This window comes from Mustela putorius, unplaced genomic scaffold (assembly GCF_011764305.1).
Source record: "Mustela putorius furo isolate JIRA1106 unplaced genomic scaffold, ASM1176430v1.1 tig00003846_pilon_pilon_pilon, whole genome shotgun sequence".
Classification (NCBI taxonomy): domain Eukaryota; kingdom Metazoa; phylum Chordata; class Mammalia; order Carnivora; family Mustelidae; genus Mustela; species Mustela putorius.
In genome coordinates this window covers 17,499,817-17,524,967 of record NW_025421999.1, presented here as the reverse complement: position 1 = coordinate 17,524,967, position 25,151 = coordinate 17,499,817, and the positions used below count along the sequence as shown (strand labels likewise).

The 25,151-nt window shown below is 40.9% G+C and overlaps 1 long non-coding RNA gene across 2 annotated transcripts; it reads left to right on the top strand.

Annotated features, from left to right (window-relative positions):
- The first annotated feature begins 59 nt into the window (after nucleotides 1-59).
- Nucleotides 60-24,916, top strand: LOC123387189. Of its 2 annotated transcripts, none has more exons than XR_006601515.1 (3): nucleotides 60-284; nucleotides 710-856; nucleotides 24,732-24,916. It is a non-coding gene; the product is annotated as an uncharacterized LOC123387189 (long non-coding RNA). The 2 variants fall into 2 exon arrangements; XR_006601514.1 differs by lacking the exon at nucleotides 24,732-24,916 and adding an exon at nucleotides 14,912-17,239.
- The last annotated feature ends 235 nt before the right edge of the window (nucleotides 24,917-25,151 follow it).

Here is a 25,151-nt window from a genome sequence, read left to right as displayed (position 1 = left end):
TCCCCTCCCCGGGCGCCGAGGCCCGGCCCCGCGGCGCTCCCGCCCCACCCGGCCCTGCCCCCAGCCCCGGGAGCCAACGCTTCCCCGGCGGGCGGGCGGGCGCGGGGAGCGGTTGGCGCGCGTGTGTTCGCGCAGTGGGATGCCGGTGGGAGGGCGAGTGTACCCAGGGACGCGCGCGAATCCCTGCCGGTAGACGAAGGCGCGGCTGCATGTGTGGGGGCAGCTCGCGGGCTGCGGAGCCTCCTGTGTTTGTGTTTGGGGTTTATCAAAGTGGTTAAGCTCCTGTAAGTGCGACCACGTGCGTGTTGAGGGAAAACTCCTGTATGCGTGTTTGTCTGCATGGCGTTTGTAGTTGCATTTTTGTTCCGGCATTCCAACTTGTGTACTCTTGCATTTGTCATGCTCAGCTGTCATCATGAATTAACATCTCCTAGATATATGTGTGCGTGTGATATAAATCTCTGGCAGCCTAGATAGAATTGTGCAGAATGTTCTTTTACACCTACCCATTTCTAAGCACATGTGTTTGCATTTATTTAATGAAGATACAGGGGGAGAGCAATGTAATTTGAAAAAGCACAGATTAAATCGGTCAGCTTTTCATTTGTAATAAGGAACAGGATGGTTTTAATCTATCTTTGCAGGGGTATGTGCAATTTCCTTTCATATCAGAGCCCCTAATGCCTCATTTGTTCTTCTGACAACTTAGAAATTCTTCAGCCAGGAGCTATGTACCCAACAGGCAGACTGCTCAGTCCGTGGATATTGTGTAAATGTCTGGAATGTACACCTGGTATCCTCTCCCGGGGTATCCACAGTTTAACAAAGTAAATAGAAGATCTCAAGGAGGAATATGGTAAGTAAAACACTGCTCTAAACTTACAAAAAGCCAGTGACCTAAAAAACTGGGGACAGGTGTCAGCTGATCTACTTTCCAGCTACAACACTGTTTTGTTGAATTCACTTCAGGCAACTCTTTTAAATTTGAAAACCTCTATTTCACCATCTGCCAAATGGGAATGACAGGATTTGTTTTTCTCTTCCTATGTGAGATATCAACTTGAGTATGTCGTGGTACTGTTCAAAGCCAAGAATTAGAGATTTGGTAATAGGCAAGTTGAATCAGTATAGACTCCGCATTGGTCTCAACCACCAAAATACTTACGGGGGACACCTTTCTGTGGTTCATAGTCCCGGGGTCTGAGGTTGCCTCTGGAGGACACTGTTTTGTGGGTTATTCATGACATTTCTTAGGCTGAGAGGCTTTTGGATATTGGGGGAGCACCGGAGGCTACCAAATTTCTCTCAGTAGGTATATGATAATCAGAAAAAAAAAGATCTGATGTCAGGATAGGAAGCAGGGAAAGAATAGACTCAACTATGCAGAAAAAGGAACGGAAATTGACCTTGATTGGCTCTATCTCAGGACTGGAGCTGGCCCTTCCTGCTTCTCTGGCTGAAATACTGAAAGAAAAATCTCCATTTACACAGAACCAAATCACCAAAGAGAATTAGAAACCCTCACCCATGGCACTGCCTGCAGAGTTGCCAGGAATAGTGCTTACCCTAGTGGCCTGAAATAATTACGCATCTTGCTCAGCATCTTGTCCTGGACTAGGGATTGATTTAGGCCACTGGGAAAACGAGGGCCCAGGTCTTTGCTGCTGAACCACAATTCCATTTCTCTACTATGGGATACGCCAGGATCAGGAGCTAGTGTAGATGGACACATTGCCATCAATTTTGGGGGTTCTATTTGGTATGAAAAACAGTGTGGTTGCTCAAATCCAACATGTTTTTCCTCTTTCTAAGCTGGCTTTTTTCATGAAGTAACCTTTGTCCTTTCCGTTTTTCTTTCTTTTTTTAAATCTACACTTGTATGTGTTACGATCCATATATGAATATTTCAGGGCTAGGTTTTTGTTTGCAAGCACAGTGGAAACTTTTTTTTCTTTTGTTAATGAGCTCTCACTGCAAATGATAGATTTTCTGAAACAAACTAGCGCAGAGAAAGTGTCTGGCTTCTGTGATGGATGTCTAGTCCATCTGGACAAAGGGCGAGTTTGGATAGAATGTAGAGGTTTGAGGAACCAAAAAGATAGGGCCATTTATCTCTTAATCTATCTCTTGCTATCCATAGTAGATATCTTCCTTGGAAGGCACCTTCATTAAAAGAAGAAGATATTAGATACACCAAACATCTAATACAAAATTTCAACTAATCGTAATCCTAACCTGAGTCTGCCATTGGCTTTCTTCATGGAAGAAAATTAGTATTGAGTTTTGGTAGCTTCTAGAACTTTTGGCAAAGCAGCCACGCAAGCCATGCTGCCATTTATCTGCTGCCACCACAGTGGAATGTTTCCCCAATCACACTGATCTGTTCATTCATGTAAGTGTTCAGGTTCAATAGCAATGGTGGGAGAAGACTGAGAAAGAGAATGAGGAGGAGGAAGAGGTGCTGAAGATGATGGCAGAGCAGGTAGTAGGCAGTGGAATAATGTTGCAATTCACCAGTCAGAGTTAGTCATGTCCTTATTTTCCCTCTCACTCTGAACCTTTGCCCTGGATAAGGGGGAGTTGAATTTAGCTTTAAGGAGGGATTAGTAAGAAGAGAATGTGAATGTTGGTTTGACAGGTGGGGTGGGGGAGGCCACTGGAGCCCAGGGGCTGACAACCACTGGAGCAGTTTCTTTTTCCCCATGCTCAAAACTCAGCTAGTCTAGGCTTCCAGTCGCCCCAATTTTGTAACGAAATGTAAGCATTTGAGTGTGAACGTCTAGTAGCAACCTTTGGTGAGGATGTTTTGTTTAGAATTTAGTATTTTCTAATGAAGGTGTGTTTAAAAATGTATCAGTGACTTCATTTTATTTACATATTAGAATTAATTATTGAAATACTTGATTAAAATTTACAAATGACAGAAGCTAATCTGTAGGTGTTTATTGTCTAAAGTGTGTTTGTTGCTTCAAGGTGTGTTTATAAAAGCGTATACAATTTAAATTACTGGATTAAGTAAATTGAAATGATTATTATTAGCATATTTGTAATAAAACATTTGTAATGATTTAAAAAGTTCATCCACAATAAATAAAGAAGAAATATGGTCTTAGCTTTGCGGATTACTTGATTTCAAAAGAAGAAGAAAATCCCCAAATTAATGGTCTTCACAATTTAGAAGGCAGATTAGATGCCAGATTCAGTGCTCAGTTCTTTAAATGCATTAATTCATTTAAATCTCATAATAATGGGATTAACACTAGTATTATAACCCTTTTACAAAGAAGAAAATTAGGTTTAATATATTTATGTGTCCAAGATCATTCCAGGTAGAAATGGTCCATCTGGGATTCGAACCAGGTCTGTCTGACTCTGGACTCTGTGTTTCTCTTATTTATTACTGTCCTTTTTTGGAACAAGGATGAGAGCTTTCAGATGGGAGAAGAAAGCAGCCTTGGTGGAGAGCAGTCAGGGCTGGTGAAGGTGAATTTCATTTCTTACTTTTTAGAGTCGCTGGCCACATGAATGGTGATGTTACTGTCTAGAATTAAAGAAATGGAGAAAGAAGAGTAAATTAGAGAGGTGGGAAGATAGGTTCACTCAGGAGAAGAAAATCCAGTAATATATCCCAGAGGAGATGCCCAGAAGGCAGTTGGGTAATGCAGGTTGAAAACTAGAAATAAATTATTCAATAAGTAAATAATCCTTGATTTTCTCCTCTCGCTGGCAGCTGCTCAGTACCACTTCCTTTGGAGACTTGCATGGTGAACTCACTCCCCCCGTGGTCCACTCTCCTCTCCTACTCTGTGAGCCCCTCCCCCATGAACATCCAGGACTGGTGGCTCATGCTCTCTTTGCCCCATGCACTATCCCCTGTCATTGTCCTGAGCAGGTCCATCCTGCTTCACAAGCCGTTGTCTTTCCCCGTGCCATGACCTTTATCTTAAACTCCTCAGACGCAATCTGGACCTTACTTGGACCAAGATGTAAGCCAACTCTGAGAACTGGAAGTTTACAATCCTACTCTTTGGCAACACTCTCTGGTCTTTTCCATTCAGGAACGAGCCATTGACTTGCCAAAGTCTCTACTCCTTCAATATGTTACGCGTCTTCTTAGCCCTTCCCTGCCTGAGGGCCCTATCATACTGTGCTTTCCATAGTGACTTCCTGTTGCCCACCGCATCTCCAATCTCATTCCCTGCTCCTAGGAAGCCCCTTCTGGAGGCAATCACGTCATGTACCAGTTGCCATTGTGAACCCTGGGGACAAGACTCGGGTCAATCCCTCCACACGCACACAGCAGATCTCTTCCCACGCAACTTCCAGATGCCTGTCACCTGAGCCCTGCTCAGCCCCAGCTCTTTCCTACTGAGCAGAGGCCTTGTCTTCTCCCCCAAGAGGAGGAGAGCTAACTCAGGAACAGCCTCCCTCTTTCTTCCTCTCTCCAAAGCTTATCACTGGTTCTCATTTTCTTCCTTTCCCCACCCACTCCATCCCAGAGGAAAATATATTCTTTGTCCTCTGCTTGTTCTGGGTCATTCCTTCTCTCCTTTGAATATGTTGTAATTTCTCTTCTTCCATCCAACGACCATTGCTCATGTGTCCTCCACATAAAAACGGTCCTACTTTCTTGGTCCTGTTTTCCACCTCAAGTCCTCCGTTTGTTCTTCTCAAAACTGCTGACCTCCTTGAAAGTTTACTATATTCGTGTAACATATATATTAATGTATTGTGCATATATATCATATACATTTACATATCCCCCCTCTCATTCTCATGCCGCTCGATTTGAGTTCTATCCTCACAAGTCTGGTGAAGCTTATCTAGCCAGGAGGGACCTTCTAGATGACAGATATAATGGCATCTCTTCAGTTTTGTTTTTTTTTTAAGATAACATTGTAAAGATTTTATTTATTTATTTGTCAGAGAGAGAGAGCACGTGCATGTGCATACAAGCAGAAGGACCAGCAGGCAGAGCAAGAAGCAGGCTCCCCCCCCACCACCACCGAGCAGGGAGCCTGATGCAGGACTTGATCTCAGAACCCTGAGATCATGACCTGAACTGAAGGCAGAAACTTAACCGACCGAGCCACCCAAGCACCCCATCTCTTCAGTGCCTGTCCTGCTAGTGGCAGCTGTGAATTCGAAACTGGGGAGCAGTTCTCTCCCTCAGCTTCTGAAAAAACTGTGCCATTCGCCTCTGCTTGCTCTCCCGTCACTTCAGCTGTCTCATTCCCTGTGTGTTCTTCTTACCCCTTTCTAGTCTTCTTGATTTTAGGCTGGCTTTTGTGTTCTAAGCATCAGCTTCTTGGTACCAGGATTTTGTATAATTGCTGGATACTTGTTGGCTTACCTTTCACAACTAGGCAATCCTGCCCTAGAGGCTAAGACTCTAATTTAGAAATAGTCTAATTCAGATATAAAAACACCAGCTGAGCCTTTTTTAAGTCTCAAGGGCAGTGCTTTGGTTTCTTCCCATGACTTGTCCCTTGTGGCTCTTTGCCTGCTCTTCCTAACGGGCAGAGATCCACGTGGGCTTAGCATACATGTCCAAGGATGAGGCTCACAGAGGGTTTCAGGAAAGTTCTCACAATGACAAAGATAAAAACAGATTAAAGGGAGACTTAGAAGAGGCAGTAAGCTTGAAGACACAGGGTGGATGGCAGATCTGTCCTGAGGCCCCAGGACCCAAAGCAAAACATGAAGTGCATGTGTACTTGTCTGTGTGCGTGCGTGTGTGCGTGTGTGTGTGTGTGTGTGTCTGCATGTATCCATGATTCCTGGGTTAGGTTTGGAGACGTAGAGAATTATAAGGCCCAGACCTTGCTTCTAAGGGTATAAAATATCTCTAAAAGGCAGGAGATGAAAAAAGAAAAATAATAAAGGGACAAGGGAGGTAGCTACAAACAGCGAGTAAGTGCCCAGTGTCCTAGGAGCTCAGAGGACAGAGGGATTTTGCGGGCTATGCTAGCCTGTAGCTCTTACCTGTGGGGAGATTGAAGTTCATACAACCAGCTGGAAAAGGAAGAGAAGCCTACACTTAGTTCATAGATAGACAGGCACAGTATGTGGCAGAAGCTGAAAAGGAATGGAGGCTGCACTTGGGAGTGGTCTTGAAAGCCTCTAGAGAGGGAAAATCTTCCTAAGGGACAGGTTGTGAGTGGTAAACCTGGTCATCTGCTTTGTATGGAAGAAAAAGTGGCATGAGGTAGAAATGTATGTAGATTTCTGGGTAATGGCCAACAGCCTGACCATCTAGTCAGAGGCCTGGAATGAAAAGGACTGGAAGATTGGAGACATGGAGCTCTAGGATGGAGACATGGGAATGGGAGTGGCATGTGAAGAGTTTTGTGTTGCGTGTCACTAACTTCCATGGGGAGGCACTGAAAACAGAAGCAGACAAAAGGACTCAGCCAGTTGATGTCAGCCATCCTTCCTTGCCAACCATCCTAGATCTGGAACAAGGGACGTGTGAACTTAGTGGCCTCAACAGCAGAGATGGAGGTTATCCATGGACTCACACTTATCAAGGTCAGTTTAGCAGCTGCTGCCTCTGAATGTCCAGCCTGCCTGCAACTGACATTAGTCCTTGAGAATATCTTGGTGATTGTATATTGGGCCCCTTCTAGCCTGGAAAAGCCAATGGTTTATCTTGTCTTGGGATAGACACCTATTCTGTGTATCTCATAGAACCTCAGCCAGTATCGCCATTATCCAGGAGCTTACTGGATACCTGATGCACAGGCATGGAATTTCACATAACATCACGAATGACCAGGGGACTTACTTCAGAATGAATGAGGTCCTAAAGTGAGCCCTGACCATGGGATCCACTGTTTAGTCTTATTACATGCTGCATTGCATATTACATACAGCATGCCTCTAGCCCTTAGCTGTGAGGAGCCAAACTCACAGAATGATGGAATGGTCTCCTAGAGGCACAGCTGAATTTCAGTTTGCTGGTAATAATCTGCAAAGATGGAGCCATGTCCTTCAGGATGAAGTATATTCACTAAATCAGTGTCTGCGTAGCACTGTATGCTCGGTAGGTTGAAAGCACAGGTTTGGGAACTAAGAGGTAGAAGAAAGAATACCTCATTCAACATCATATCCAATGACCCATTCAAGGTCTTTGTTTTTCCTACCCGTGCAATTCTATCCTCTGAGGGGTCTCCAGTGCGGAAGTACTTTTGTAAAAGGACAAAATGAGAGTCCTGTTGAACTGCAAATTCTGAGCAGGAGGAGACTTTTCTACAATGGAGACAGAAGGGAATATGTGTTGGAACACAGGTGGTCCATTGGGTACTTCCCAGTACTCCGCTGATCCCTTGTAACTGTGGATGCATGCATATGGCTTAGCAAGGTTTGGACCCTCCAGAAATGAAGGTTTGGGTCCCACCACAAGGTAAACCACCAAAACCTGCTGCTATGGTAGGTAGATCAGGGTGAGGAGGATTTAGAACAGTGAGAGGAACAGGGAGAGATAATCATTCACAGCCCCAAGACCTACTATAGTCATTTGCCCCATTGACTTCCTTTTCCTAAGCTTTCCCTTAAGAAGAGAGCTCCCCAAATGTGCATGGAGATGATGACTGTTGCGATGCAAGGAGAGGTGCTAGTGGCCATGGCTGTGTACTGCTCAGATCTTCCTTCAAGAGAACTTGCTGCGAGGAGGGAGTTTGGTCAGCAGCCTCGAGCTGCTGAAAATTTGGATCACGGTGTTATCCACACTGTGGCCATGCTCCACCTAGACTGTTGCTAGCCAATAACCGAGAACAGTGGGATGGCTATACAGCTGGACATTCCTTCTCAACACAGCCTCTGCCAGGCTGACATTTCTTGCGTTCCCTATTGATGGCTGAAACTTTCCAGGGCTACACTGCAATCTGAGACTCCTCTACCGAAGCCTGCTTCGTTCCCTCTTTCCTTTCATGGGTTTTGGACCTACATGGTGACCTATAAGCTTTCCCTACCTACTCCTGCTTCTTCTGGCCTCTAACCTTCATGTATGTTCCCCCAGTAATTGCCTTGTGTGTCTAATTCTGTCCCAGCATCTGCTTCCTAGAGGCCCTGAACTGACAGGTGAACTGATCACCCCGGTGATCTTTTAAAAATAAACACACAAACATACACATGCACACGCACACATACACTTATTACAGGTGGGCCTTGGTCAAAGGAAAAGGAAGGTCTGACTCCAAGCTTAATTGAACTGAAACTCAGGTTTCATGGTCTTTAAAAAAGAATGAGGATGTTCTCTATGAACTGATATGGAAAAATCCCCAAGACGTTTTAGCTGGAAAAAAGCAAAGTACAGAATAGTGTATGTAACATGCTGTATTTTTCTTTGTATGTGTGTAAAAACATATACAGATACAGAGAAAAAAAAAGGGAGGGGCTGGCAGTCCTCCCTGAAGAGGATTTTGATTTGCTTTTATTTTGAAACTTGAGATTGTACTACCTATTGATAATCAAATTGCAATCAATCTTCGCATCTTAGCACGCCACCTGAAAAATCAATACTTTATATGTAGATTTACTAGCATCCTATACGCTAGCTGGCACATGATGCAGTAACGTGTATGGCTCTGATTGGACCTAATGAATTTTATGATCCTTAAAAACAGTGTCCCCAATGGAAAAAGATGGTCTGGGTAATCCAGATGGCATGAGTGATTTCTGACTCACCAACCAACTGAATAATTCATAGACGGTCTGCCGTACTGGGGCAGAGTGGACATTTAGAAACCTCCAGCTGTATACTGGTGCGTCAGTCGGGCTGTGTTTGCGGCTCTGAGAAGTTTGCCCCTTCTAGAAGGAAGTGTGCCCTGCCATTTTCTTCTTCAGTGTTACAGCCTAGGCTAAATTATGCCTTATTTCTACACCTCAGATCCATATTAAATATTCCTTTAGGGCTGATACTTCATCAAAGTGCGGGTAAGAATCCCTTGGTAAACATTTTCAAAAGATGCTTGTTTAGGTTCCGCCCTCCCCTAGCAAAATCTCTGAGGGAGGCCCCATCGCATCCATTCTGAGAGCTTTTCCATTATCCTAATGTATTTCTCTGATGAAGAAGAATTTTTGTAGGGCAATTTTCAAAATTCCCCTCATGGCAATTACCAGGAGATACTTGTGAAATATTCACACGTCCAGGTCTCTCCCTTGGTGAAGTCTGACTTAGTGGGTTGGAATTGAGGCTCAGGAATCTGTATTTTTTTTTTAAGATTTTATTTATTTATTTAAGAGAGAGAGTGCAGGAGCAAGAGCGAGACAGAGAGAAAGCGCACAAGCAGGGGGAGCCAGAGGGGCAGGGAGAAGCAGGTTCTCCACTGAGCGGGGAGCCTGACATGGAACTGGATCCCAGAACCCTGGGATCACGACCTGAGCCAAAGGCAGATGCTCACCTGACTGAACCACCCAGGCCTCCCGGGAATCTGTATTTTTAATAAATACTCGGAGTGTTCTTCAGGGAAACATTATTGTAGGGTAATCCCTTCCTGTGGGCTGCCTTACAGCACATCCATTGATAAAACAAATTCAGGGTTGCCTGACACTAGAGATCCCAATATTAGTTCATCTTTCTTGCACGAATTCTCTTTCAGAATGCTTTGATAATTAAAAATAATGTTCTCCTCATCATTGTAAAAGCCAAATTCAAAAGCACTGTGTAAGAACATGTCTCCGGAGAAGTGTACAATAGATAGTGAGTAATTCTAAAATAAAGCAAGCTGTTAATGGGGTGGCCTTGAAATCTAGACCTTAACAAAAATCTGATAACTCTAGACCAAATCAGCTGATGGACTGGTAATGTTTTCATTCCCTTCCCAGCATCTCTGGAGCATTGACTCGGAGTTATGCTGTCTTTAGGGATCAGCCTGGCTCCTTCATCCATCTCAGAGAAGCAGCAGGACGCAGGGTCTGGGCTAAGCTGAGAAGGCCTGATGGTTACCACACAGCAAAGTGTCCCCAGCCCCAGCTCCTGAGGTTTCCAGACAGTTTAGAATTATAGCCTTAATCCTGCTGGCAAGTTTCATGTGGCCCTGGACTAGCTGGGCACTGTGGTGGCGGGACACACTGGCCTGCCCCCTCCTCACTCCTGATGATTGGCACCTGGGTTAGCTGGTTTTTCTGTCTGTCACTCCTGGGGGTTTAGAGTAGTGTTGAGACGGGAGGGGCTTTGGGTTAAACACATAGGAAGAAAATGTGTTGAGATGATCCTGGGACCATCTTTTAAATTTTTTAAAAAATCATTATGTTGGTTAAATGAGAAAAAAAAATCTACCTTATGAGGATATGGTTTGGCAACTACTGAATCATACTTATCTTAAGAGCCATCGTGTCCAAGCAATAACTGAATTTCACTAAAAAATATGTAGCCTTTATAATGACTCTCATACTGATTATAGTATATATTTTGTCTTTGATTAGAGTTTCAGGAGGCTGGTTGCATGCAAAGGCTGTTTCGGCTTGAGATTCTTTTTCCTTTCAAAGGCCAAAATGTATCATTGTCTTAAAAATCTAATCATTCTTTGGATTGTCCCATGTGAACATAATCCACTAATTAAAAGACTTTAAAATGTTTACAGTTGCTTAGTGATGTGAACGTAATCTTCAGTTGTTCCTTTTGCTCATTTACTCAGCACACACACACACACACACACACACACATACACAGTGAGTGCCTTCTGAATGGAATGCCCTCTAATGGGTATGAAGTCATTATGGAATGACTCATGGAATGTACAGTCCACTGAGGTGCAATGGGTAGATACTAAGTCAATCTATCATTGAAAATTGCTGATTTATAGAAGAAAAAGTAGTATTATAGAAAGGAATATCAAGTGATACTTTTATTTAGATTGCAAGATCAGGAAAGGCCTCCCCATCCATTCGTCCATCCATCCATCCATCCACCTACCCATCCATCCATCCATCCGTCCATCACTCCAACAGATACTGCTCAGGCATCTCTCTAACAAAGTGGCATTTGAGCTAAGCTCGGAAGGATGAGTAAGATATAGCCTGGAAAATACGCAGGAGGTCAGCTGGAGAAGAGGAAACAAGTGTGAGCTAGAAAAGACCTTTCCATATAGAAGGAACTGAAATGCGACAATGTGCTGAGGCTCACTGAGCAAGGGAGAAGATCTTGGGGAGAGATGACGGTGGGGAAGGAGGCAGGGATGAGGGCCTATTTGTGATCTTATTCTAAGAGGTCAGTAAGAAATGGTAACTGTTTTAGAACTTACCCCATAGCTGGGGGTAGGGCAGAGAAAAAAAGAGAGGAAAAAGGGTAGTATTGGAAAGAAAATATGAAATCAGTCAAACGCCAGCCTCTCCTTGTTGATTGTGATACACACCCTGAAGCAAGATGTGACCCCCTCTTACTCCAGACCAGTGTTTTTCAATCTTGAGAAATGTGCAAATAGCTTTAGAAGGAAAACAGAAATTTAAATAGACCTCCCTTCCATGGTGGTTTAAATAATTTTATTTTTATTTGAATATGTGGTCATTGTTATGTGTCCTTAAATGTATAAACCATAAAACAAGGCATACTTCTATATACTTCAGTTTGGTTACAACATAAGCCAATATAAATTTAAAGTAATATTGAAATTAACAACCTGAATTTAATGTGACAGATGATGTTTTGATGAATTGAAATCACTGCTTGCATTTCCAAAAAAAATAGAGCACCGCCCACAGCGGCATAGCTTCTCCTGATTCAGCACATGCTGATGCCTTTGGGGACTCCTCTATGGGATCTATTAGGAAGCCATTCTTTGTCCAGTGTACTGGCATACCATTTGACTATTGCTTGGTGGAGATGCCCCAGTTACCATTGGGTCTGAATGGTAAGAAACAATTCTCATCCGTCAGAAACAATTAAAGTAGAGAGCCTCAGTGCCAATGTTAGCCTAAAGATTAATACAAGATCAGCCACTGAAACCAGGTAATGGCCATGAAGAAGGAAAAATCTGGAATTACCAGACCCCCTGGAATACTTGGGTGCCTTGCTATGGCTGTGTGGACTTTTGTTTGGAAGACGGTTCTAAATGAGAGTGGATTGCTCCCAGAAATTTTCTAGGGGAAACTATTTCTTCTCATAGAGCCATGGGGACAGGATGAATTTTTTTTTTTTAATCAGTCTCAAAAGGGATCATTGAAATCCAAGATTTGGTGTGGAGTCAAGAGGAATCATTAAGATTTGAGTATAAGAAGAGGCCAACTGGGACATGGTCACATGTCCCCGTGTTCCTCCTTATGACTTTCAGGACAGACAAGATCAGAATGAGGCAACAAAGAGCTTTCTGCTCCCTGGGACTTGTGGCTGAAAAAGGCCTATAGCACTAGCCTCCCAAGTCAGGTACACAAACCCATCTATTGGAGAGTGGGAAGAAAATATCAGGGGTCCTGCAAAAGCTTAGCCCTGCCCTCACGCACATAAAGAACAGCTTTCAAAGAAATTTGAGTGGGGACTCTGTAAAACTAAGCAGTTTGTATAATTTTCCAAATGCAAAGAACAGTGCTTTTTCTGACGAGGCAGGAGGTGATGTAGTCTACAGGTGTTAAATTGATCAGGTTAATATGTGTGGGATGTCAACTCAAGTTCAGGGTTCAGGGTTGTCACAACTCTTGCAATCCATCAGCAGTGGGATAAATGACACTAAGAGCAGGGACTGGATGGAAGATGTGATTGAATTCCAGAGGAGCAGTTAGAGCCAAGATTGAGTCAGCACTGGGGAGGGGTAGATGGCCACACGCTGGCCGGACTGGACTGGACCGTGCTGGAGGGACTGGCCACGAGTGACCTTAGACATGAGCCCTTTAGCATAAGCGGCAAGACCAGAGCTCAATTCCCAAAGATCCAGCTGGACAAGACACTTCAGGGAAGGCCAATGAGGACCAGAGACTGTCAAACCATATGTCCCTTTTATTTATTTGTTTGTTTGTTTGTTTGTCAGAGAAAGAGAGAGAGAGAGAGAGAGAGCGCACAAGCTGACAGCGTGGCAGGCAGAGGCAGAGAGAGAAGCAGGCTCCCTACTGAGGAAGGAGCCTGATGTGGGACTCAAGACCCTGGGATCATGACCTGAGCTGAAGGCAGCGGCTTAACCCACTGAGCCAGCCAGGTGTCCCTTTTTTATTTTTTATTTTATTTTTTTAAAAAGATTTTACTTATTTACTTGAGTGAGAGAGCACAAGAGGGGAGAGGGTCAGAGGGAGAAGCAGACCCCCTGCCCAGCAGGGAGCTGGATATGGGATTCGATTCTGGGACTCCAAGATCTTGACCTGAGCCAAAGGCAGTTGCTTAACCAACTGAGCCACCCAGGCGCCCCTAAGTGCCCCTTTTATTGAGGTCAGGTGAATACTAGGGCACCAAAAAATTAGACCTATTCCCCGCCTGCACTCCAACCACCAGAGAGAGGGAGAATGGAGACTTGACTATTCACCCCAAGGAGATTTGTATTACACTGGCAGGTGCCTGAAATACCAGGAAAGGGACAAAATTAAGAAGAAATGGGTGGAAATGTGTCTCTATTTAGTTATTCTACCGTCAGTGGAAATGAATGCAGAAATACACAACTGAAAAGAGGGAGCAAAGACAAAAACACAAATCAGGGCAAAAAAGCTACAGATACGATAAGTATTCTACTACTTTCTTAACGCTAAGAATCAGGCCTCGTTGTAGGTTCTTCTATTGAAAAAGTTCTATAATGCGTGGACTTTTCAGGTGAAAACCCCCTAAGCTGCCAGCTGATAGTACACTTTAAATACTACTCTGGGTATTGAAAAGGTATTTCCCCGGCTGGCAGCCAGAACATCCAAATCTGGAGCACAACTCCTGCGTATTGACATTCTCAGAGTGAGCAGCCCAGACTGGAGGTGAACCACAACTCATTCAAAGGATATGTGCTACCGTGATGTTAAATTCCTCCACTCTAACGTGAAAACAAGGCTCCTGTTCTCACTCTTTGAATCTTTCTATTTCCATACAGTTTTCTCATTTAATTCTCACAGCAACCCCTGAAGGGGCTACTTCTATCATCCTGATTTTATAAAGGAAATGGAAACTTGAAGTCACCTTGATAGACCAGGGCTTCAAGCCCAGGCAGTTGGCTCCAGAGCCCACTCCTACCACTCCTGTGACCCACTGCCTCCCCTCCGTTTTCTGCTTCAGTGTCCATTACAGATGTGATTTGTGTCAGAGCACATGAAACCTGAAAAGTCATCTTAGCAAAGCTAGAGATGTAACGATTGCCAAGTGCAGACGACCGGTCAGGTGAGCGCTAACGTGGAGGTATTATGAGCCATGGAGAAGACTTGACTGACTGGTAATGAATCGGGGCTAGTGGTAAAGTCAGAGTCGTCACTCCCCTTTGGGGCATCGTGTAAGGGATGTGGTAAGTAGTTATTTATGTGTCTACGTTCTTCATTTAGAAAATCTGTATATAGTTACTTTCCAGGAGCTGTCACCTGTGTCCTGTATCATTGTATCCTTAATAGGAATTTCTGTGGCTTGTCATGTCGTCACTTTCACGTCACAGAAGGGGAGTGTCTTAGTAGGAAGAGTGAAGGGATGGAGGCAAGTGAGAATCTTGAAGTATTCTGGTAACACTTGGACCGTCCCAACACACAGCAGTGGAAACTCAACATTTGCCAAATTTCCAAGCTGTGCTTATCAGTCAGGGTTTTTCCCCCTGTCCCTTTTGCAAAGTTTTCTTTCCTAAGCAAAGTTACCACCAATAGCAGTTTATGATAATAGTGGGATGTGAACAGCATACATGTAAAATTAAGGACTATAGAATTTAAAGCTTTTAATACCATAGCATTAAAGCGAGTAGACTGAGACTACTTAAGAACTTCTCATTATAACTCTCCTCCTGATCGAGTCTATTTGTATCCCTGGTTTTAGCCTTGCAGACTTGGAGGGAGTGGTGAAAGATGAACGGGCAGTGCTCAGCCACAAGGGGAGAAAAACGTCATCTGGGCCCCAGAATAGCAACAGCAATAAATATGGTCATGTTGCTCTTCTGCTGAGGCTGAAACGACAGACAGGATCACATTTGCAGCACCAAACAGGCCTACTGGCGACCAAGGGCTGGCTCAGGAGTTGGGAGGAAACATGTACAGAAACTGATGCTGACCAAGAGCCTTGATTTTGGAGCTGTGATACAGCTTATGAAGAAAAAGGCACAGAACCCACTGCAGACCTAGAGGGGGCTCTGCAACCTCCTGGCCACTGGGGAGTAAGTTCTAAATCAGCTTTTAGGACAGCTGGCTCAGGGCTCTTGAGAGCTGAGCCGTGAACTTCCTTGCACGTCTGCCTGAGAACTTGCTGTTATCTGCAGCTGCCACAACCATCAAGGCACATGTGTAATGAGGAAGGTGACAACGAGGGCTCTTGTTGGTCATCGGTTATTTAAAGAGGGCCCATCGGATTTCAGCTACTTCATTGTACAGAATCAGCACCTTTGCTCCGGGGAGGTCTTAGAGGAAGGGGCACCTCCCTCCCTTTAAAACTACTCAAGTCTCCCTTTCCAGACCAAGCTTCTGGGCTCCAGCCATTTCTGGGACTCCTGGTGCTTCATCTCCATCTGTCTCATTTCATGTATATTTCAATTTCATCTTACTAGGGCCATGTCTCTGGGTGGTGGTGATTTTACCATCTTCACATTCTCTTGCCACTTGGAATTGGCAACAGTGGGCTTTTACATTCGCAGGACTTGCACAGAGCAATAGTTTTTCAGGCTGAAAAGTTTTTCAGTTGATACATATATTTGGTTTTTTGGAAATGGAAGCAAGCATCACCTGAATTGGACAAGTTTTCCTTTTTCTGTTGAACTGCCCTGCTCTAAAAGGACATGATTGCTTAGAAAGCCATGCTCCTCTCTATGATCTTTGGGGTTTACTGGTCTCCCCACCCAGTCCCCAGTGTCACTTAGGGAGTCACTGGCAACAGTTCATTGTGGTCACATGTCACCCATTTCTCTCATGCAGCATGAACAGTCACAGATTCAATTTCATTTTTTCATTTGTCTCAGTTATATGCTTAGGATTCAAATTAATCTTTTCCCTCTGAACCACAGTATGGCTTTTATTTAAAAAATATGGTATGTGAAAAATTAAAACACACTGCTTTAGACTTGGGTATCACAATGTAAAATTCAGTACTTTGTTCTATTGTCACTATTATCTTATGCTCCTTTAGTATCTTATTAAGACCAACACGATAAATGAAGTAGTTTTTGTAGCACTAGCTCTCATGTTTGTTCTCTCAACATCCCTGGTGAGATTGGGTAGTTAAAAAATCATTCCAGTGTGTTGAAGTTGGCGCCAAAGAAACATAGACGACTATTTAATGCCCAGGATATGCGGCTGCCCAGGACCTTATCTTGTCCTATTTATAAATTAACAAAGCAAAATCTGACTTAGAGCAATCCTTGCAACATTAGCATTTTCTTTCTTTAAAGCTTATGTCTCTGAGTTTTTATGCCATTTTTCTTATGTGGCCAGAGACAATGTAGGCATAAATTAACTTCTCCACTTATTATTTAGTGACTAAAAGAACACAAGAGCAAGGATATTAGAAAAATGAATTCCAGTGTATTACTGAATATTCTAATTTGAATTACAAAGATAAGTGCCAAATGATCTTAAATCCCTGGGAAGATTCCTTTAAACATAAAAAGAGAAGGATAAAAGGTCTGGGAAAACTACCTAAGTCACCTTTTGGGAAATGGGGAGAGAAAGTCACCTTCCACAGAGAGAATGGCACTCTGTAGTTGTGCTTAAATGAGAAACTGTATATAAGCACACTGTAAATTAGTAAGAAAGCACTTATCTTAGGAAACACAACTAATACAAAGGTACAATTTCACACTCAAGTTTTAAGTGTCTTCTATGGAATATGTTTCCTTCAAGACTGTGTCTGAGTATTCTAGAGGCTTTCAGAGTTGCAAACATTTACAAATATTATTTGTAAATATTTATTAATGTAACATTAAGAAAGACGCATTAGTGATATTATTCAAATACTAGTCAAGCACACTGGGAAGTGGCTCTTTTTTTTCTCCTTGACTTTTCTTATCTTCATATTATAATTGACGTTTGCCTAATATTAACACAATCAGCAAGGCATAACAAATCAGCAGAGCATAAAGCTTAGAAATGTGTGTATCTATGCATAGTATCTAAATATTTTGTTGTTATTTCTTTCATTAGGAATATTTAATTTCTAAAAGAAAATAAATATTTAATTTCTACCTAATGCTGATGCTTTCATGTGTGTTTTTGAAGTTTAAATGGCTAAAATTTACATGAAATTGTTAGAATTGCCAAAAATGAAGTTCCAAGGATCAGCCGATCTAGCAGCCAAACTCCTCTGACTGAAGAACATACCATACGAACAGTAAACATTTACCCAGAATGTTAAAAAAAATACCAGTTACTTTTACGATCTTATCATTATTATCTGTTATAATTTTCATATATGCTATGTTGAACATTGTGTTAAATACTTAACATTTTATAAATCATGACGAATCCTCAATCTATCCCAATCAAAGTGATACGATTATTTTTCCTGGTTTGCGAGTGAGGAAGCTATGCCTAGGATCACAGAGCTGGTGAGTGGTGGAGCAAGGATTTGTTCCCAGCTCCGACTTTAGAGTCTGAGCTCTTAGTTGGGCTATGGTCTGCAGTGGAGGGCGAGGCTAAATTAAAGTGGACAAGTTACACAGTAAAGCGTAACCTCAGGCACTGAACTCAAGACAGTGAAAGGATCCCACAGTACTGGATCACTGTGTCCAAATCCTTCACTGTAAAGTCAAGAAAGAGGACTGAAGTTAGACTGTGATGTAATAAATAATGGAGTGTTCTCGGGTTGGCCCGTACCTAGGCTGACGCAAGTGGTGAGCCTCTTGAGAGCTGTGGGATGGGGTAGAATGTCCATAGGATTTGCAGCTGGAAACGTTGTGTTCCAGTTCCTGCTCTTCCACTTATTAGTGGTGCTATACGTATCATATCTCAGTGCTGATTCCTTATCTCCAAAGGGGGTTTGTTGGGACAATCAAATGAATACTGTTTTTAAAGTACTTTGTAAACTTTTGGAAGGATATTAGATATTACTAGGGGAATGTTGATTCAAATTTATAATAAGTGTTGGCTTAGTTTTAGGAGAATAGTCTTTCCATTCTGTTATTCCCTGTTTTTTTTTTTTTTTCCCCTCTATGAACTCTAAACAGTCTTGGGCAAAAATTCCTGAATTAAAACAATTAGTGTCTGAAGAAATAGGTAATATTTGCATATGAGACTAGTGAAATCAGAGCTGATGACCCTATGGTTGTCCCTATGGTTGACCCTATGCAGCCCTGATGACAGAGGCTGCATCTTGCAGTGGCAAGAACATGAGCTCTAGATCAGGCTTCGGGGGCTAATAAGGGTGAGTTTGGGAAATTTCCTGACCTCTCTGTGCCTCAGTAACCTCATCTATAAAATGGAGATATTTCTCATTTTAAGGGATTTTGCAAGTGTTAAATACAATCGACACATAAGGGCTCCAAATAGTTCCTGACACACTGTAAACACTCCAAAAAATATTAGCAAGCATGCAGGGAAAATATGTCTTTGCTTAAATTATGTATTAAACCATATTCATGTGTTTTTTTCTGAAATGTACACCTTTCATCATAGTAGAGATAGATGAGAGAGGGTGGACATATACATCACATTTTTTTTCTACCAGAAATATGGCTCAAAGTGAATTCTCTAGTTAAAAATAAAGAATTTAGTACATTAACCTGAGTAGTCATTCTTTGAGAGACTAGAAAATTAATCCAATTTTTATAAGTATACAGTAATCTCATAGCTAGAGCCTCCTGAATTAATAAGTAACACTCCGTATTAAATATGATTATTTGTTCTGGGATGCTAGGAAGACCAGAGGTAACATTTTAGAGTTTCAAAAGTACATCTGGGCTATTCTGAGGTCATTGAGACTTTTGCTTAGAAACCCACAGGGGGTAATCTACATTTTTTTGAGGGGAAAGTGGAGGTGTCTTGGCATCTTGAGCCTATAAACTGTAACTGGTGACTTGGCACCATGGGGTTTTATCAGACTGTTTTGTGGAAGTGTTTTCAGATTATTTGAACATTTTCCAGATTCCTCTAAGTCAGCCAGATACTGTAAGTTGTGTTTTCACACATGATTCTGCTCTATTAATTTTACAGATGGGACAAATAAGGGGTAGAGAATTGGAATAGTTCATCAGTTTTACACTGAATTGTTAGTTCTCAAACCCCAAGTGCATCAGAAAAATCTAGAGGGCTTTTTAAAACACCAATTGTTCCAGAGTTTCTGATTCAGTAGAATGTGCATTTCTAACAAGTTGCCAGGTAATACTCATCTGTTTGTCAGGGGACCACACTTTAAGAACCACTAGGATGAATCAAATACGGGAATCATGTTCATTAGAGCTCTGGTAAACTCGGCAGAATCACCACAATTCTCTAACCAAATCAGTGTACTCCGTGAGCCAACTTTTATCCCATTCAATTAAATAATACTTAAGGTTTTGCAGATGCTTGAGAATGTCAGACAACGGGGACTATTTACCTTTGAGATAAAAATTCTCAAAATAATTTCTAAATAAGAATCTCCTCTCCATTTTTCTTACGTGCACACTAATTACAAATTCTATACAATTCACGTGTGTTGGATGACCGGCAAGGGTCAAGGCAGAGCAGGTGAAGTAGCTTCTGAGTGCTTAGTGTTAATGTTGCTACTTATCAAGAGGAATTGGAGACCATTCTGTTTTCCTCCGTATGTGTAAAGGATTTTTTTTTTCCCATTTTGGAAAATTTGATTTTGAATGAGATAGCTTAATTAGTTAAATATATTCTCTTGAGAATACCATCATTTCTGTTTTCTAATTTGTAAAGCCAAAAAAAAAAAAAAAAAAAAAAAGGAAAGAAAAAAGAAAGAAAAGGACAAAAGAAAAAGCAAGCAGGTTATTCTTTAAAAAATAGAGACCTCTTGTGGTCATTCATAAAAGTACTTTAAAAATCAGAAACCTAGGGGCGCCTGGGTGCCTCAGTGGGTTAAAGCCTCTGCCTTTGGCTCCGATCATAATCCCAGGGTCCTGGGATTGAGCCCCACATCGGGCTCTCTGCTCAGCAGGGAGCCTGCTTCCTCCTCTCTCTCTGCCTTCCTCTTTGCCTACTTGTGATCTCTGTCAAATAAATAAATAAAATCTTTTAAAAAAAATCAGAAACCTAGAGTATTAATTTGTCACGAGGTTTCAAGATCTCTGGCTTAGTTGACATATTTGGAAAATATATGTATGTAAATATAATATGAATTAATACCTGCCAAAATGGATGAATAATAGGATTTTGAGTAATAATCACTTTTATAAATATATAGATCATTTTGCCGTAATAGTTCTTTATGGTAAATCAAGACTTGACTGAAGCAGAAGACACCAAAGGGCACATATTATAACTGTCTAGATCAAGGAATTTTCCCAAGCTGGTTATATCTGTGTAGCCAGAATATCTGGAGGATTTTTATCATAATTTTATAGGTTAAGTGACTCAGGCTCAGAATGGTTATGATCAATCAAATCCACCTGCACTCCATTCTTTCAAATATTTAAATGAATAAAGAATAAATGAATAAAGAATGTTAAATATTAACATGAAAAGCAGTTCATTTTCAGAGCCATGATCCACAGTCCAGATTTGTAACTAAATAATCAAATTCTGTCAAATAAACTTACCTTTACACACAATTTCTAGAGCAGTAAGCTAAACAGGTTATAATTTATTATTAATTTATCTATATAAACCGGTTATAATTTATTGTTATTCTATTATTTTTTGTTTCATCATTATTTTTTGCTATTGGTAGTGGTGATGACTACTTACTCTTTTTCACTATTAATTAAAAAGCAGTTTGGAGCATCTTTTATGTACCAAGCACTATTTTGGGTTCCTGGGGATACTGAAATAAATAATATTGGCTCCTTGCCCTTAAAAGGTTCAGAATATAAACCCAAGAAAGAAATATAAATAGTGATTTGAAATGACAGTTTGTGCTTTAATGAGAAGTGCATTTAACTACGGGACTAATTGTCAAGAAGGTGGCTGTATTTTCCTCAAAATCTGTCCCAGGCTGTGTAAACTTTGCAAGTCCATAACTTTTTGTCTTTGCCTTAAAGCTAGCATACTGTAGTAGAAAATAATACCATGATGAGTAGTCCGAAAAGTCACGTTGGAGTTACAGCTCTTTCACTTACTGTAGGATTCCAGACGAATCTCTCAGTCACCAAACCTTATTTCCCCAACTCTAAATTTGGGATTATAACTGTCTCACAGGCTACAATGAGGATCAAATGAGACTGTAAGAAAGTGGTCTGTGATCTTTAATCCAAAATTCTACATTATGCCTTTTGTTTATGAGGTATTATTAGTATTAAACAGCAGTGCAATAATCAATGCACTTTTTGTGTTTACTGTGATTCATGGTTTTGCTGCTGGAAAGATGAGTTAGAGAAAGTGCTCAGTGTTTGAAAGTGGGCTGATAGATGTGTTTGTATCTACTTTCCCCGTAGCCATGGTGAAGAGAATGAAAAAGGAAATAGGGTTGTGGTTCTCTGAGAAATACAGAAGAAAGCAGAACTGAAGCTGGTTGGAATGGGAAAAGGTACCAAGTACAAATTAATATATAAACTTACACATTCAAAATATACTCAGGGTTCCCCTGATCATTATCACCTTCAAAACAATTTATTCAATATTAAATAAAATATGTGCATCCAGTGGTGTGCTGGTTATTGTTTAACAACCAAATTTCTTGACAAAACAAACAGAGTATAGATAGCACTTGCCGATTTCTATAACATCAATACCCCTACCATGGCCAATTTCAAGTTACTAATGATATCACAGGGAGTTTGGAAGAGATGCACTGTAGCACATCCATATAAATGATTTCCACATACAAATATAATAGATGTAAATAAACTCAAGTATAGATAATAAAAAATGTAATAAAATAGGAAGTGGTGAGTTTTGAGTACTTGCTAGCTTTATTTTGTAAATAATTCATTTAAATATGATTCAATTTTATTTAATTTTTAGTAACAGCTGGGTTGAACATCCAGCTTATAAAATTCCTGAAAAATTAACAATCAGCTCTCATGAGCCTGTCTGAACCAGAGCTGGCACAACACCGGATATATTGGTAATTGCTCTAGTATGGTACTAGTTATAGTAAAGATCATCACCTCTTCTGGGAAACTGTGTTAGGTGACTTTGTCTATATTACTATCATAAAAATCTCCTAGATATCAAAGCAATTACCACACATGTTGAAATCTCATTTCTCTTTTTGCACACTTGATTTCCTAGTGATTATGACTTTTAAGTCCATATATTTTGTATCTAGGACTATTCCTGGGACAGGTAAGGTCAACAATGCATACTGAAGAAATACATTGACCTGGATCTGGCTCCTGTTCTCCAGGAGCCCACAAGCCGATGTTATGTACGAAGATAAACGGTTACAGAATACACATGCAATTTAGTCAACTTCATCTTCGAATAAACAAGTAAATGGATAATGAGGTTTTCATATTACCTACAAGTAGCTTTTAGTTTCCTGTTATTTCCTGGGAAATAACAGGAATTATGATCAATGAAAGTCGATGTAACTGTTTTTTTTTCTACCCCTATTGTGATTAAAACAAAAGGAAAAACCCCAAGCACCACTATGTTTCCTTATCTGCTGAATGATATTCTTTTGATATTCAAATCTTTAAGAGGCAAAAGCAGCACATATTCATTTATAGGAAAATTACTATATGTAGAAGCATAAACAGATAAAAGTCAATTAGCATTTTATAAGATTGCTATATTAGTGAAGATAGGTTAAGATAATAGCACCTGGAAATCACAAAAAATAGCAGTGGCTTAAACAGTATGCTTTATTTCTTCTTTAAGCAAATATTTGGAGGTTTGCAGACTAAGATTAGTGTGGTGGTTCTGCTCGATGTCCTTAGGGGTTCACTTTCCTTTCAGCTCATGGCTTTGGCCATCCCTGAGGTGTGACCCCAAACTTCATGGTCCAAAATAAGCAACCACCCTCCCAGAAGCAGGATGGAATAAAGAAGAGGCAGAGGACTAATAATTTTCTTAAGGAAACTTCCCAAAACATTGTCTGTGGCACGTCCATTATCCCGTTTATTAGAATGTAGTCATAAGGTCACATTTAGGTTCAAAGGAGTCTAGGAAATGCCGTCTTTATTATCAACAGTTATGTGCATAGCTAAAATTTCTATGACCATTACCATCTATTATCTAGCCAACTCCTGGAATTTGCTAAAAGTTATGCCCTTAAACTGCAAATAGAAGAATTGCTAGGCTAGAAGTTATGCCCATTTTCAAGGTTTCTGATGCATATGGATCAATTTCTCCTTAGAAGCCAGGTACACATGTGTACTCCCAAAGACATCTATGAATCTTTGATATTAGACACCAACACATAATCAGTCAATTCCTTCAATGTTTGCTCTAAGGCTTTGTGACTGGGAGGATGTCATAGGGAAAATACTCAGTGTTTTATATGCATGGGATTTATTGTGAGAACTCTTTCAACGGCATGTGACAGATGACTGGCCAAGAGTGTTGAGTCTGTTCAGATATTGAAGTGATTGAATTAGTTAAGGAAAGGTAACTATACAGCATATATTGGAATCTGAAGTTGAAGAATGTAAGATCAACTTTTTCTGAGGAGGAGTGGGAATTGAGGATTATATAGGTAGTTGAAAAAAATCTTGAGGCCTTAAGAGAGAAGAGAAAGTATAATATGTTCTCTTAATGTCATGGAGGAGCTTTCCACATATGCTTTCATCAACTGCTATATTCCAGGCAACAGCTTAAATGCTTTATATACATTCTCTTACTGAATTCCCACAGCAGGCATATATTTTTATATATCCATATTTTACACATGAGACAGTGAAGGCTCAAGAGAGGTCAAAGTAGGGGTGGACCCAGAATTTAAACCCCACTCTGTCTGATTTCAAGGTTTTGTTTTTTCCTCGTCTACTCTGAAGAACCAACTGATTAAAAAAAAAAAGCAAATTTGATAAGGGTCATTTTTTTTTCTGTAGCATTTGAATTAACTTATGGTTGTGAATGATGTTTTTAAATCTTTAAAAATTATAAAAGAATTATAGAGAACAACAAATGATGTATTGTAGAGGGGAGGAAGTGCCTCATGAGATTTTTGTCTCTTTTCATCAGAGTTGCATATTACCTCTCTTTCCTCATAAAACGTTGTGTTCACTCTAAGACTGACAGTTACCATTTCTGTTGTGTTGTCTATTTACTTGTGTCTGCCACCAGACATATCTTGAGTGTCAGGTCTTTGTACTACCAGAGCCTAGCACAATGCTTAGAATGTGCTCACCTAGGTGCTCACTAAGTATTTACTTAATGAATTATACAAGCATTCCTTTTATGGTCATATCAAAACATATTTACTAATGGAAAATTTTTATTATGCCAAATTTTAAGAGGTGTACAATCATTAGACTAGTATAAAATTATGATTTGACTATGGCTAAACAAGGGTATTTATAAAGTAACTGAATTTGTGAATAATATGGAGTGCCTACAATATGCGAGGCTATTTTGAGTGTTTAACATTGTATTTACTTATTTGTCAGGAAAACCTTATGGGGGAAGAAGAATTATTACCTCCGCTTCAAAAATCAGGACGTGAACCCGGGTAATTCTGTCCTAAAACTTCTGTGTTTCGCAGCAAGGCTATTTTAACTCGTCATCGTTTATAAGAGATGTTATCATTTATTATTTTGCATGACTCCCTGAGAATATCTTCTAATGAAAACTCATGGGTCCTTATTCTATCCCCCCCCCCTCCAAGAACTTCCGTTCTGCAAAGGGCACAAATCAACCAAGAAGAAATTGCTGCTTTTATACCTCAGCAACTTCTACTCCACCCCCGCCAAAGCATTATTTATTATTATCTTAGTATTCAGGAACTCTTTTTAGATGGTTTCCTCTAAAAAAAGTGCATTTGCCCCTCCTATGTGACTTCCGTACATCTGTGGCTTTCTGGCGCGAGG